The following is a 12,821-nucleotide window of genomic DNA, read 5'->3' as shown; positions in this document are numbered from 1 at the left end:
TGGATCATTTCAACTTTTGGTTTCCCCAGTCTTGGTGATAAACACACTGAGAATTATATCCCCCAGCTAAGCTTTTCCGCATATTTTAGCTCATTGTTTTGTTTTTTCCAGCATGCACTTTTTTATATGGCTCAATGTGCTCTCATCATTGAACTTAAGTATCAGTAATAAAATTAAGTTTGGTCATTTTTTATTTATAACACAGTATAAATTCCAGCATTTTTAAAAATAGAGTCACAGACTCAGACACAGAATCACAGATTGGAAATGATGGCGACATTCACACTTAAACAGGTGTAGGTCTCGTCTGTGTGAAGGTTAGCAGCTGTATTTTGATTTATTTATTTATTTATTTATTTATTTATTTATTTATTTATTTGTCCCCCAGGTTAGAGTTAGTAGACTGTTGTGGAGTAAACGATCAAACAACCTCATTTTCAGCTGCTCATTATCTCCACTGTTCCAGCATGTATGAAATGGAGAAAAAAAATGATGCAACAATGGTGCAGAGATGAGATGACAAAGCTGAAAATAACCACATTAACATATTTGTTATTACAAATATGTGTATATGACGACTAAATGTTCTCTCAACTGGACATTTTCAATGTGCCCTGACTCACCAACTACACAGACAATGCTGCTGATGGCCTATGCACCCACTGCCCATTTATATTAGGTTATTTATATCTCCCCTAACCATTCCAATCAAAGCACAGAATAGCTCCAAGTAAAAGAAAAATACACTGAACAGGACCCTGAGGGAGATGAGAGAGCGGAGGGGATTAGCTTGTGACATGGGGTCAAGCATTACATTTGTGAGGTAATGAACCTCCAACTTTAGCCTTGATGTGTTCCTATAGATCCTCCAAGGACAGAGATGGCTCAGCTGGGCCACTTGGGGTGCAAGGCCACAGAGAGAAATGGGGGTGAGATTTCCAATCACTCCAAGTAGCTTGGGAAATGAGAGATAATTCACCACATATGGAAGGACACTCGGGGACAGGCACAGCGGAGCAGCGGCCGGTTTTCCCCAAGTGGCCGGCTGTTTTTCCATTGCTCAGTTACCGGCAGACCCAAGTGTTTTTCCTAATCTCTCTTGCCTCCGTTCTGAGTTTCCCCACAGCTTTGGCTATTTTAAGCTTGCTTTAAGATGGTGTAGTTTCACTTTGGCTCCAAACTTGACAGTTTCCCCATCTGTAGCTGTTAGACAGTTGCTGTGTATCAGTGCTGCTGCAAGTCATTTCTGATAAGTCTTCTGTTATGAATATGACACTGTAACTCTTTCCTGGCAAGAATACTCACAATGGCAATTTTTCTAACTCAATCTCACTGAACCATTGATGCAGCTACAATCAATATTTAATATCAACATGGATCACATGACTACTTGTATGTGAAAGGGATTGGTCATACCAAAGAACCCACAAATAACTATCACTTCAGCACTTCCCCTCAGAGTGTTGTTTCAGCTCATTGTTTTGGTTTTGTGGCCTGCAGCTTTATTGTTTTGGTTCACTCTCACCACTCTCATCAGCGTCATTGTCAGCTCCAGCAGGCAGCTGTTTACAGTGAAAAAGCTCTCAAGAGCTCTAAAAACGTACCTCTCTTTTTCAGCATTTGAAGTTTTCTACTGTCCTGGTTGGACACATAACTAATCAGTTTGAGCAACTCCACCTCTTCTGGGTTTAACAGAGTTTAGGCATAAAATCTAATTTGTATTTGTTGTGATATGGATCTCCTCAGAGGCTGAGGAAGATATATCTATGAGTTCCAGTTCATTGTTCATTGGAGTAATTTGTCGTGTCCCCATACATTACAGAGGTGTGTAGATGAAGTACAGATTCATATACGGTGCTCATTTGCATTTTGATTGCAATATGTTTGATTACATTTCATCCGGAGGCAACTTTTTATCATCTTATTTAGTACCTTTGATTGCATTCAGAGCATTGAGGCCTTCATTTGAATATCTGTGGAATAAAAGCTCCCCCCAAGAAAGGTAGAGGGACATGTAGGTCATCTGCCTCATATTAATATTGTTCTAATGGAAACTTAAATTCTAATGTTCTTAAATTCTAATTCTAATGTTCTCCCTTTGAAATGACCTCAAGAAAGGCTGCAATAAATGTCCCACAGAGTGTGGGAATAAACTTGCTCTTAGTTGTTGCAGCATCTCCTGCTCTTTCAGTAAATTGTGTTTGACTAATATAAATTGCCTGTAATTACTGGCAGTCGAGAAAGGTCAGAGGCTGTTAGGGTTTTCCATTTGCGCAATAAATTGATTCACTGACAGGAACGGTGCTGCATAACAGTGGCACAAGTCCCTGGTGCATTATGTTGCATCACTGTGAACGATGTGCTCCAGCTGTTCACTTTTACGGTAAGCACGCATTAACAGTTGATCTGGCAGAAACACTGACATTCACTGTGGAGTTCTGACAAAAAGTAACTATTTGTATGATGCACCCTTCGTTCAGCTTTAAAACTGGGTTGAGTGGAGTTGACCTGTGATTGCAGGAGGCTGCAAGGCTGTCTTGTTTCACATAACACTGTCACTGGCAGCGTGAGAAGCTGTTAATCCTGTTTGCGCCAGCTCTGCTCCAGCAGTGTTAGAATGTAAATAAATACATTTACTCAGGTACTGCACTTAAGCGCACATTATTGGAAGTACTTGTTTAGAGGGTAATTTTATACTTTTTACTCCATTACTTTTATTTGACAGCTTTAGTTTGTGGTTACTTTACAGATAGAGATTAATACAATGCACTGGTATAGATTAAAATCGGAGTATGTGAATTTTAAAACACAACACAAACACAACCTTTGCTCATTTCAAACCCTGTCTCATATCAAAATGTGAAAAAGCTACCTTTGTCCACAGTACAAAACGTATCAGTTTCACAATAGCTGGGTTTCAGTCACGTGATTATGATACGTATGCCAAGCGATTGCATATGGAGGGCATGAAGTAAGTTACATGTCAAAGCCAATGGAGGAAATACTAGCAGAGAGTCCATATTGTACGGGTTTAGATCACGTGTCGAGACGGAGATACACACAATTAATCAAACAATATTTTGGATGTGACCCGTACCTCATGAAGATGAGCGAGTTTTCAACGGATGTTAAAGATTTGCAGACAATCGAGGCTGTTGAGATCGCCAATGATCTCGTACGTCAGACCTCTTATTATTCAAAACAGCAAATAAAAGTCTACAAAAGCCTGGAGGCATATAACTTCTTTTGTGAGCGGGTGGGTCCACAACCTTGGTACCAAACGGCTCAAAGACGATTATCATCTGGTGTTTATTCTTATACTGGTTATGTTTAGCTAGCAGCTAGCAATAGCGGCTATAATGTCAACAAACACGTTACAGGGATACAAGGGGGTTTATTTGTCAATGACATAGAAATACTAATGTATGACATGACAGTGAAATAGGATTTGGACTACTGAGTCAACGTCCCCTAAAACGCTAGGGCAGCCTAAAAAGTCCCAATGAAGTTCATATTAGACTACTGGCAACTTAATAATTATTACTATGTAAATGAGCAGTAAGCGACAACCTAATGATATAAATACAGCCACAAAAACCAAGTTAGCTAGCTAACGTACCTTTGACGAAGTGGTCACTGCAGATACGGGCATAAGCAGACTGCTCCTCCCGACCGCAGACGTAGGTTTAAGATTCACCTTTTACGGCGTTGTTCTGTTTCCATTTTTTATATTTCTCACCTTTGTGGGTGACTACTCGTGGTACTTTTCCTTTTTCTCTATTGGAACAAATTAAGCACTGGTAAACTACACAAAACATAGGCATTTTTCCACACGGTAGATTCTTAGTGTGTCAGGCTGAAACACTTCCTGCCCTCCATCTGAATTTGGCGCCCTCGCGCCGCTGCGTCGTGACGTCACGTGAAACCCACCTATTAGGGCCTGAAAATTGTGGAATGATCCCTTTTTTTCTATGGGCCTGCCAACGGGTCATGTGATGGATCATGTGACTTCACTCTCAGTGGAAAATATTTTAAGATAGTTTGGACATATGAAAGCATTTTGATGATAGTTCTTGTGAGAAATAGTTCTTGTAAATTATCGTTGGTTTGTTTGTTATTATGATGAATATTTCACATCATGTCTATTGTTATAGCGTAATGTTTTCTGCCATTGCTATGTGGTTGCTATGGACGCTGCCACACAGTGGCGGTTCTACATTAAACTACTCCCTGGGCGACTCCCCCTCCAACTCCCCCCCCTCCCAAAAAAAGCTAAGACATTTAACACAAACACCAATCTCCATCTCCAACATTGCCACAAAATGCCACGAAGCTACCAGGCCACCATGCCCCCTGGGTCACGGGGCCGCTCTGGACAGTAATGTCCAATAGGCCACCATGCCCCCTGGGTCACGGGGCCGCTCTGGACAGTAATGTCCAATAGGCCACCATGCCCCCTGGGTCACGGGGCCGCTCTGGACAGTAATGTCCAATAGGCCACCATGCCCCCTGGGTCACGGGGCCGCTCTGGACAGTAATGTCCAATAGGCCACCATGCCCCCTGGGTCACGGGGCCGCTCTGGACAGTAATGTCCAATAGGCCACCATGCCCCCTGGGTCACGGGGCCGCTCTGGACAGTAATGTCCAATAGGCCACCATGCCCCCTGGGTCACGGGGCCGCTCTGGACAGTAATGTCCAATAGGCCACCATGCCCCCTGGGTCACGGGGCCGCTCTGGACAGTAATGTCCAATAGGCCACCATGCCCCCTGGGTCACGGGGCCGCTCTGGACAGTAATGTCCAATAGGCCACCATGCCCCCTGGGTCACGGGGCCGCTCTGGACAGTAATGTCCAATAGGCCACCATGCCCCCTGGGTCACGGGGCCGCTCTGGACAGTAATGTCCAATAGGCCACCATGCCCCCTGGGTCACGGGGCCGCTCTGGACAGTAATGTCCAATAGGCCACCATGCCCCCTGGGTCACGGGGCCGCTCTGGACAGTAATGTCCAATAGGCCACCATGCCCCCTGGGTCACGGGGCCGCTCTGGACAGTAATGTCCAATAGGCCACCATGCCCCCTGGGTCACGGGGCCGCTCTGGACAGTAATGTCCAATAGGCCACCATGCCCCCTGGGTCACGGGGCCGCTCTGGACAGTAATGTCCAATAGGCCACCATGCCCCCTGGGTCACGGGGCCGCTCTGGACAGTAATGTCCAATAGGCCACCATGCCCCCTGGGTCACGGGGCCGCTCTGGACAGTAATGTCCAATAGGCCACCATGCCCCCTGGGTCACGGGGCCGCTCTGGACAGTAATGTCCAATAGGCCACCATGCCCCCTGGGTCACGGGGCCGCTCTGGACAGTAATGTCCAATAGGCCACCATGCCCCCTGGGTCACGGGGCCGCTCTGGACAGTAATGTCCAATAGGCCACCATGCCCCCTGGGTCACGGGGCCGCTCTGGACAGTAATGTCCAATAGGCCACCATGCCCCCTTGTCGCGGTTGGAAATCACCAAATCATCACGTACATACATAAAAAGCCTATTTTCTGCATGTATGGACTTTTGGAGAGAAGAGAAACACCTCTCTCACAGAAAAGACACAATGGAGCCTGCTGCTATGACAAGCATGGGAGTACAGGTCAGTGGATCATTTACCAACTGGTTTTGGTTTTCATCTTCAGTGCAATAATTTCTTTAGTGAACAGAGATGACCGAATGATTTTTATGTTCATAGCTCTTTGTCACCTGTCTTGTCGGTAGGCAATAGACTTGATGGAGCGGGAACCTGATCTCCTCTTGTCAAGGAGGAGTCATATGATGATCATCCTATTGACCAGCAGATTAGATTCACAGATAACAAGAAGTAAGTAAGTTTGCTTTCAAAAAACCCCCCAAAACTAATCATTGAAATCCTGATTGTTTCTGTGATTTAACTGCATTTATTCTCATTTAACAGTTGGAATTTCTGAGGAGGACAGCATGCTTCATAGATCTGTTGATGAGCTGCAGCTTCACTCAGGGGACTTAAACAACTTCCCCATGGTGGCTGACACTCAAACAGAACAATCCAGCCAACAGTTATGGACAGGTTAATAGGTGATGCAACAATGAGTACTTTGGTCAACAATGCAATGAGGATGAAATGAAACCGCGACGCAGGGGTGGTGTTCGGGGAGCCTGGTGTGCGTGGGCAGGGGTTGTGACAAAGGTAATTGAGTCAAACTTTGCAGTTATGTGGTGCACAAAAGTAGCTTGGCATTGAGCCATATCTCAAAATTGTCACTCATCGCTGCAGTGGCCGCTGTTCAGGAAACGTTAGAGTCTCACTGTAAAACTTAAATTAATCTGTAATTATAGTAACAATAACATGTATGTTTATATTCATTTACTTAACTTGGTTTTTATGCCAGAATTGTAAGAGTATTTTTATAATCCAGTATTGATATTATTACTTAAGCAAGGGATCTGAATACTTCATCCACCACTGTTCTCCAGACTTAAGATAAAAGCACATTTTTATCTCATTTCCATTTTCAATGTATTAAAGGCTTACAGGGTTGCCTGGTCTACTGATATCTCCTGTAAAAAGCACATAGCAACCTCCAAATTTAGAGGATGAGAGTTTTTTGTGTGCAGCAAAATCACTCATTGAAACTGAAATGTTAAGAGAAAAAGAACTAAAAAAAAAAAAAAAAAAAAAATCACGACTCTGCCTTCTATTTTCTGTTATTCATTCAATACAGTAATTTGATGTTCTCAGCAGGAAAACAGTTTAAACTGCTTGTCACATGAAATGGACATTTGACAGAGTATGTGCGTCACTCCTGCTATTTATGGCATTTCAGAGACTGTAATCACTCTTACATTTCAGACTATCAAGACAGGAAGCTGGAAATCAACAATTTGATTCTAGAAGCAGCTGGAATATACGCACATAAAGGAAACCAGACTCTACTGCACTGCACTGTGACAATGCTGCCCTCGCCCTCTTAAATGTGAGGTTTGTATTTTCAATGTGTTCAGTGGTAGATCAGCAGTGTAGTTCAGAATTAGATTTATTTATATTCTTCATAAGTTCAAAGGGATTAGGTTACACATCAGTTTATGTGAGATATTTTGTTTTTAGTGACCTGATTTGTTCCACTTGATTTAGTCCAAAATATCAAATGTAACGATTAAAGACAAGCTACTCAATGGACAATTATTGTAAACAAATCCCATGAAAAGATCACAGCCAACAATGTGCTAGTCCGTCCCTCAGTACTTTCTTACCAAAAACAGAGTCACAAATATATACTTAAATTTTTAAAAGGGCTCAGTAATTTCCTAAAACTTCTGGGAACTGTTGTTTTTAGCAAAAGTTTTCCAGACAGGAGTTAAAAGTGCACTTGCTCTGGATATTCTTATCCTCCCAGTTTGGTGCACTGGTTAATATTTACAGCAGCAGAAGGGTGTATGTGGGACTGACCCAAAATAAACTATGTTGCCCATGTTCATTGCAATGAAAAGCATGCCATCCAGTTTAACTGCATAGCTCACTGATGTGTATTTGGGCAACAAGGGAGGCACACAGAAATGAGCTGTATCAGGCTTGGGTTACACTGATCATACTATTTAGTAGGATCAATTCATTTATTGACAATGAGAAAAACATAAAACAACACCAGGCCTATCCTGTAATTCATCAAACACAACACAATTCATCAAACTGCAGAACAAACAGATCATGTATGATAATTGCTTTATTCCACGCAGCACTTGTGAAAAAGCTATGTGAGAGTGAGCTAGAGGCAGTGAGTAAAGTGTGCTCAACAGCTGGAGAGGTCCATGAAAGAGAGGATCACAAAAGGTTCACATCAGGGTGCTGAATGATACAATATCCAGAAGGTGGTAATGAAAGCATCATGAAACCTATTCTGTGACACTAAATACACTGTACATGTTATTCTGCACAGTTCATGTCAGAAAAATCACAGTGCATGTATAAGGACAGTTAATGAGCCTGACAAGAGAACAAAAAAACAAACAAAAAAAAAAACAACTAATGGAACAAAGGGGATGAAACTCAAAATTAGCTTTTACTCTTTTTAACTGTATTGCCCTGTCTTTTATTAGCAAACCAGTTTCTATGGTAACAAAAAAAAAGGCTTTTGTGTATATTTTCACTTTTCACCACTAAGCAGAATTACACTTTGTATGATGATAAGGTTTCTTTTTGCTGGATATTCAACAACATGAGGACAGGGGTGGAAAGTAACTAAGTACATTTACCCAAGCTCTGTACTTCAGTTCCTTTTTTGTAATTAAATACAAGTTATATCACTTAATATTTCACCACATTTCAGATGCAAATGTTATACTTTTCACTTCACTTTATTTATTTAAGAGCTATTGTTACCAGTTAATAGCAACTTTTCATTAATTTTCCATATAAAACACATGATTAGTTTTTAAAACACACTGTTACATTTTTGAGATTAAATATCAAAGTCTTTTACTTGAGCTAACCCAGAGCCTTGCCCCAGAGCAAACACTTAAGGTGACAATGGCAAGGAAAAACTCCCTTTTAACAGGAAGAAACCTTGAACAGAACCGGGGTCATATAGGGGGGCCCTCCTGCCGATGGCCGGGCCGGGTGAAGAACGAAAAGGAGGTAGATAGTATGGCCGTGAATATCGTGTGTCATTGCTACTTTTACTTAATGGGATGATTTGAATACATCTTCCACAGCAGTATGAGGAATGAATTAACTGACAAAGCAACACAAATAATTTCACATTTGGAAACGAGCGCTGACAAAACAGCATCATGTTAATTTAGTCCAATTAGTTCCGTTCATTTGATCTGAAGGAAGGAATTGTCGTCATATAAAAGTAATCGCACAAGTAATCACTTCACTAAATGTTTATTTATATTTATGAGAGGAAAGCTGCTACAGAATGTCCACAGACCAACATCTCCTTATAAGTGACAGCATAGAGAAACTGCAAAACAATTACATGAAAATTTTCCAATCATTCATTCCTCTCAGACTTGTTCATCCCACACACATCATCTACAAGCGCTGACACATCTCCATCTCGGCACAGACATTTGCATGATTGCTCTCCTCAGACTCAACACAGATCAATGCATGGTTCAATATGGGATTATAAATAGAAATGATGACCACCTTTTCACTGTGTGGTTAAAACAATCATTTCATGGAGACACTGGAAGAACAACAGGTGCTTGTACATTAAGACACAGCAGCCCCCGCATTTGGAAGTTTTTATGCTTTAGTGTAGCAATGCTGTAAGTCTTGAGAAGAGAGTAACAAGCCCACACACACAGACACAGATGCAGACTCACATACACATAGTCCACCTACAAGATCTCTGTTCACTGTGAACGTGGCCTCTGCCATCAGTCATGAACTGAAGCTTGAGTGGGATGAGACCTGACTGTCCATGTGTGGGCAAACCTGCTCTGTAATACTCTCAACAAAGCTCATGACTGAAAGATTAGAGGGAGAGAAGTAAAGAAGAAGTAAAAAGGCTGAGGAGGACTCAGATTTTCCCCTGGAAGTTACAAAGGCACATTGACCTTCTCCTCGGAGTGTCCTTTCATGTGAAGTGCGCAGGGCTGACTGATCCACATCTCCCAAAAGAGTTAGACTTTTAGCACTTTCAAACTAACCCATCCAGTCACAGCTCTTGCTGTATCACGGTTTCACTCATTCACATGTAGATGTATGTATAGTATAGAGCACTGCTGTTTGATCAGTCAACCTGTGCTGCATGTCCAAATACGGTATGTTTCCAGGTGCCTCTTAATGACATGTTTGTTCAGCAGATTACTTGGAAGAGGTTAAGCTGCCAACATCATTAGCTTAACTCTAAGTTCTGTCTTTTTCTTCCTTTCATCCCCCCACATTTTGTTTGTATCTTGAAACCACAAAATAAAATAGCGTAACAACATGTGCATATAATCAAATTCAATACACAGCACATACACGTTTTTTTTGCACTACATCCCAGGGATTCTATGCAAAGAAATTGGTGTAGCTTTTTTCCAAAGTACACTTTAAATCTATGTGTTTAGTCCAACACAAAGAAGTCTGGGTAAGCTGCTGATAAAGATTATGTGATATGACAGAAAGCTCCAGAAAAGATACAAATAGTGAGTTGTTTTGTGAATTAAAAATATCAAATTCCTCATGCAGTGGTGAAATAAATATACAAATCATTAGCTTAAATTCACACTATGCACCATGCACTAGAAGTATTAGATGCACAATTAAAGTATCAAAAGATAAAGTGTTTTGTAAAATGGCCCCCGTGACTGATAATATTATGTTATTTGATGATTATAATTGATTACTCAATATGTATGTGTGTATGTGTACAGTTGGATATTTAATCTCTATAGCCAAAGCTATCACCATGCAGGTCTCTATGTGCACTTTGTTTTCTGGCTTGACCTGTGGGTACAGTGTTGGATTTTTATTAGCGTTAAGTGTGCTCATGTCTTATGTTTTAGTAGATTTGTAACCTGTCCATGGTGTTGTGCTACCCTTCACCCACTGCAGTCTGGTAGAAAATGGATGGATGGATTAATGATGGACAGAGAGCTGGGACAATAAGCTTCCATGATTCCCTAAACCTGAATTTATCCTGTTCAAGGTCACAGGGAACTTGAGTCTATCCCAGCATGCACTGAGTGTGCCACCAGTCCAACACAGGTACTAAACTGAGAAAATAAACTATAATTTTAACCTGTAAGCCTCATCATAATTGTCTTTCCTGCAAATACATGCATTCATTCTTCTCCAGATACAAACAGAAACAAGCAAGCAAAACACATTTACTTATAGACATTATACACAGAACACATAGTTTACACATAGTTTATTTCAAGTAAAACATCTTACATTGGCATGTGTTCATTTTTATTTCATCTTTTCATATACTGTTTTGTGATTGAAACCAAGCTTACTTATATTTCTTTCTGCTTTTTTTTTTGAACTCCTGAAAAAGATGTTATTACCATGTTGAGGTTTCATACTGTAGCAGTAAACACTTGAAGCTCTCACTGAGAAAACTGGGGGATGAGCATTTATATACAAGGAACAACAAAGTTCAGGAAAAGGAGTATGACCTACATTGGTCAAATAATGCCACAGTTATGGGATTTACTATTTTTACAGCTCTCATGTAACAATAGTTCTCGTCATGTGACAGTTGTAATAATGCCAATCATCATTTCACAATAGTGGACATGCTTATCTGTCATCAGAGGAGAGCTCCATAAACACTAAGTGGATGGAAAGAATCCGAGGGCAAGAATCATCAAGCCGTTAACTCAGCAGCTGTTAGGCGGTTTGTTTCTGTAAGGGATGCAGGCTGTCCAGCTCTGTAGGCCCACTGATTACTGTTTTTACTCGACGGTGCTTTCCAGCATTGGGCCGAGGGCTCGGCACACATGTGACATATTGAACAGTGACTGGAAAGCTTTGCAAGTGGTGCTGTCAACACCAGGACATAAATAAAGCTAAAGATAGGGTGATGTGGCTTCAGCCCAGGTTTCTGGTCAGCCAAAGGCTTTTTATAGAACCACTCTGATTTATAAAAGGCTAACAGGGACTATTTTTGACCCAGTGGGCTTGGGGGATAGTGATCTTGGAAACTTGTGATGCTTCTGGGTGCATGACTGACCCCTCTGACTTGAACGTGTTGGCGGTGGTTGCTTGTGGGAGTTGCAGCAGATAGCAGATGCGGCAGGGATCAAACTGACCAACAGCCTGTGATGTTTTTGGAGACAATCCAGAGAGACAGACAGGGAGATGATCACATGGGTCTATCCCAGTCAGACCCATTAAGTTATCAGATCACTCCGTAATGGGTCTGCCTGGGGATGGAATTTTAAATAAAGCTTTGACTGACTCTGCTTTATTTGAATTCAAATTATATGTATGATTTGTCCTGATCAGCAGCCCTCACATTCGACAAATGTGTCTGCATCCATGTCTTGTTTTTGATCTTCTTTTTCTTATAGCAATCATAGCAGTGTCTGCAAAGTCAAACATTTATTCTTAGTCACAATAGTAGCACAGTTCCATGAACTGCAATTTCATGGAACTTGACATTCACAGTCCCCAGAGGATGCACCTTAATAACTGTGGTAATCCTGTTCCCTCTAGTGCCACTGTGAAATTGACATTTGTGCTTTTGAGTAAAATGTCTTGACAGCTATTAAATAGATTCCCCAAATATGGCACACACATTAATGTTCCCTTCAGGATGACTTGTAGTAGTTTTACCAAGACCTCAACTCTTCACCCAGCACCATCATTTGGTCAAAATTTCAATTTGTCCAGTTCTTTGATTTATGACCAGATACTTTTGAATTGAATTTTAACACTGTTATTATAACTATGTTAACATGCTAACATTAGCATTGAGTTCAAAGCACAACTGGGCCATAAGTACAGACCTGCAGAGCTGCCAACGTGGCTGTGAACTCTTAGTCTTATTATTACTTAAAAAGTCATTGAGTGACTCGTGAATATATGACATCTAATGCTCAACAGTCAAAATAAAATGGTAGAACTCTGAGACCCCTTATGAGATGAGATGATGACATTGTTCATATGGTGTCTCACCTTGAGGGTAAAAAAAAAAAATCTGCCAGTGTGCCAAAAAAGATACCTCTGATATTCATCATGTCACTACTCACCACTGCAAAATGGTTTGGTCTATTAGTAATTCTCACTGCGGAAATGACACCAACAAGGCAAAAAAACTGTCTAGCCAATTTTAACTCATGTTTATTA

The sequence above is a fragment of the Toxotes jaculatrix genome, chromosome 1 (assembly GCF_017976425.1).
Source record: "Toxotes jaculatrix isolate fToxJac2 chromosome 1, fToxJac2.pri, whole genome shotgun sequence".
Lineage (NCBI taxonomy): Eukaryota > Metazoa > Chordata > Actinopteri > Toxotidae > Toxotes > Toxotes jaculatrix.
The sequence above is the reverse complement of the archived record's forward strand: the minus strand, read 5'-3'. Positions refer to the sequence as shown.